We start from the raw sequence: 4,262 nt of genomic DNA, 5'->3' as shown, positions 1-4,262 counted from the left end.
CCTTTCCCCATTCTAGATTCTCATATCTAAAAATTTCCTGTTGGGAACTCAGACTGAGAGCTAAAGTATTTCAGTCAAATATGATACTGGAGAAATAAAGGTCTTGAAACATCTAGCTCTCACTGGCAAAATTGAAGGCAAATGAGGCAGGGGTAGGCCAGAACAACCTACTTAGGGAACCTAAACAAATGGGTAACGGGGAAACATCAAGGAAATGTAGCTTTTTTAAGAGCCTCCGAGCAAAGGAATGAATGGCGAACCATGGTCGCCGATGTCTGCCGCAGATCTGGCACTGGATGATGATAATGATGATACCGGAGAAATAAAGGATAGAAAATGTGCGGGAAGATGGATAGAATCCCCCCCCCCCCAAGTAAGTTTATATGCCCCCAAAAATTAACGAGCAAATGATTCCACCGTTTGGCAACACAGCGATGAAACAAATATAATTTCACGCTACCATCATGAACGTCGTCACTGGGGTCTGGCTCACACATGGCTTTGGCAATGACACGTGACAAGTCTTCGCTACATCAGAATTACAACGTTTTATCTGACATTTTTGGCCGTTTTGAGTTACTAAGACCATGAGGTCAGAAATCAAATACTGTCTCTGCTCTATCACAACTGAAAGACAATTCTGAGTCGTTGTCAAGATATTCAGAGATTTGTATTCCGAAAAAGCTTGAAATAATATGAAACTCCAATTTTTTTACTCCAAATTTCTGAAGACTAGGCACTGAGCAGATAGAACTTTGTAATTCTGAGGTGGCGAAGTTTGCCACTGGAAGGAGGCAGTCTGGACCGAATGTCATACCCACACACACACACACACACACAAACAAACACACACGTACATACACACTCACATACACATACACACTTGCACACACACACATAAATACATGCACACACATACACACACAACAACACACACACATTCACACACACATACACACACACATACACACATGTTCGGCAATGACACGTGACAAGTTTGCCCCTGGAAGGATAGAAGTCTGGACCGGATGCCACACTCACAAATCGTCCATGACGTGTGAGACACGCATGCGCGCGCAGGCCGTGACGACATGGCCGACAGTACACATTTGTTGTACACGGCGGTCGGGGTTAGGGGTGCTGATAGATGTTCCGTTCTGAGACTGGGACCCTGTGGAGTAGAGCTGCACCAAGAATTGATTCTGGAACCGATTCCCGCGATTGGTGTTAAGGGAGAAAAATTTTGTTGCCTTTCTAACACTTTGCGGTCACACAGCCAGCAGTAAAAAATACCCCATCTGGTCACCCAGCCAGGAGAGTGACTGCCATGGACTTTTTAGGCCTGGCGCGGAACGGATAATTTTTACCGTCGCAGTATTGCGCCAAGTGACCGCAAAGTGTCTTAGTAAACCAACGGTTACCAATTACATGTACTTTGTTCATCAAAATCTTATTCGTTGAAAGAGAATTATGATTAAAAATGTTAATGTTGGTGCCTTAAATTGCAATATTCTTAAAACAAGGTTATCCTAAATCTTGAAGATGTTCGGAGCCAACCACGTAACCACAGGAAGAAATCACATCATTAGAAAGTAATTGGGTTCAAAGTCGATTCTTACAATTCCTAGCTTTCAATAATCGGAAACCCCACCACCCAGCACTACTCACTGTGGAGTCGACAAACTGCTCGCTTCGTTTGAGCTGTGTTGAATTTTACGGCTCTTCAAGCGTGGTGCATGGACCAGGGATTGATAGTCTGTTTCAGAGAGACAGAGATCGTTGAAAGGATTTTGAGGTTGAAAAGAAAGGGAGCAATGTAGAAGCTAGAAACAATTAAAATTATTCATCACAGTTTGAAGAGCCCTCTGGAAAAATGAGAATAATCATGAATTTCCATTCCTAAAGTTTGTAAACTCACAATATTATCTTCATTTCTGTTTGACTGCTGGTTAACTATTTGTGTTAGTTAATTTCGGAAATCAAACCAAAACATAGAACCTACCGTCAAACAAGCATTTGGTTCTGAGTGTACAAGATTTTGATATCTCCACGGTTTCAAGTATTTGACTCTTTCCGGTTTTGTTTTTCCAATGGACTCCGTAAAACTATGACCGGGAATAAAATTCCTGACCGCACTCAGTTCTAGAAAGTAGGTTCAACAAAATTTTAGACAACTTAGATTATGAGGAACAGTAGCAAGTGCTTAGTAAATGACTTTTTTTTTCTTTTTGTACGTGTTTTACGGCGCTCGAACTGCATAATAAGGTCATATGAGCGCGCGGGCCACATTGAAGATTTCAATTTGGTCGGAATCCACTTCCCTTTTTGTACCTCATTCATAAATTCATTTCTACTTCCTTTTTTTCTCTTTCGTTGGTACCGGTTGATGGCATGAAGATAAACGAGTCGTGTGGTTTGGAGGAGGGTCAGGTCGTGAGCTCTGGTGGGCTTTATTTTTTGCCACTCCGAAAAGAGGGAACTAAATGATTGAAAAATGGAAAGGTAAACGCTATCTTGTACTTACTTTATCGTTCTGGTATTGACGAAAACATCACTTTGAAAGCGTCAAATTCCAATCTCTAAAACGGTAGTTAGTGCAATTTTCTAGTACAAAAATTAATCGAAAATTCCACCGAACAAAAGCATTTACCCCTAATAAGTAACTAATTTAGGCTCAGAGGAAAGATTTTTCAACACCCTTGACAGCTATGACAAAAACTACCATAGTTCGGAAATTGGTGTTAGTACAAGATAGCAGTCAACTACAGAAAAAATGGTATAGGCGTATCCTTGGCAAAATTAGGAGGTCTCTTTTAGTTTGGGCAAATCCAGTTCCAAGTTCTTCTGTGAGCTTTTGACCAATAATTCTGTTCGAAGTAAGAACGCACGATTTTTTTTAAAAAGGTATTGCAGTTTCGAACGTTCTCAAAGAACGATTTAGATCTATTCTTGATTATGATCATTAAGACACTGTTCCAGGAGGTGAACCTTCTACGAGGTATTCAATATTTTCAAGCGGTTCACTTTACCTTTCTCTTAACGCAAGGTACATGTGTGTGAGCTTGCATAAAAATATGTTATATTATACAATCTCTAGTTTAACGCTAGCACATATGCTGACATTCACACTATCAAGGCCCAATCGATGTCGATGAGAAACATCACATCAAAAACATTACGAGTACTATTGATACGAAGAACGAACTGTCAAGACGGCATTTTAGGGAGTATTTTCCTAAACATAATAATTGTGTACGAAGACCACGTTTAACACTGGATCTTCTACATGCAGAGTCCAGGTTTAATCTTCATTCCTTTTTCAGACCCATTATACCATTTAAAAAACAACTGTTCTGATCTTCTTCCTATCGGAAGTGGACTGCATTTAATTTGTTGAGTTTTATTTTTGTTTGTTTGTTTTGTCGGGTTTTTTTTAAATCCCTTTACATTAGAATGTTGAAATTAGCGTATCACGCTCCCTCAAACCGAGTAAAACAATAGCCAAAGCTACGGTAAGATCTACCCCCCGCCGTGGGAACCTCGGCAATAACATGAGACGTGTGGTATAACGTAACAAGTGCGGCGTGGGGAAAGTGCAGCTTCAAACAAGAATTCAGACATTTACTGGAACGAGCGGGAAGCGAGGGGGCTGTCAACGGCTGTTATCTGTTCATCTCTTTCTCTCTCTCGCTCCTCATATTCATATCACAAGAGAGTTATGAACCGTGAACCGGGGGAGCGCTACTCTACTCTTCTCCTCTTTCTTTCTTTTGTTTTTCTCTCTTTCTTTCTTTCTTTCTTTCTTTTGTTTTTTGTTTGTTCTTTCTTTCTTTCTTCTTTCTTTCATTAGTTCTTTCTTTATTAATTTCTTTTTCTTTCTTTCTTTTTTTTTGTTTTTTTCTTTCTTATTTTAGTTCTTTCTATTTTTTTTTTTAGCTTTTTCTTTTTTTCTTTCTTTCTTTCTTTCTTCCTCCTTTTGGTTCTTTCGCTCTTCCCATCTTTCGCTCATTCTTCCCATCTCTTTCTGTCACATAAGTCTTCCACTTTCCACTCTCCTGCTCTTTTTAAGCATCAACCCGTCTCTCAGTCTTCTTGTTTCTCTCCATGCCAACGTTTCCCTCTCTACCCCCTCACCCTCACTCTCTCTCCCCAATCCATCTGGACCTCTCCATTTCCTCTCTCTGTCTGCCCCAGATGTCTCGTTCTTCTCTCTCTCTCTCTCTTTCTCTCTCTCTCTCTCTCTCTCTCTCTCTCTCTCTCTC

The sequence above is a fragment of the Aplysia californica genome, unplaced genomic scaffold (genome assembly GCF_000002075.1).
Source record: "Aplysia californica isolate F4 #8 unplaced genomic scaffold, AplCal3.0 scaffold00537, whole genome shotgun sequence".
Classification (NCBI taxonomy): Eukaryota; Metazoa; Mollusca; class Gastropoda; order Aplysiida; family Aplysiidae; genus Aplysia; species Aplysia californica.
Note: the sequence above shows the minus strand (reverse complement) of the source record.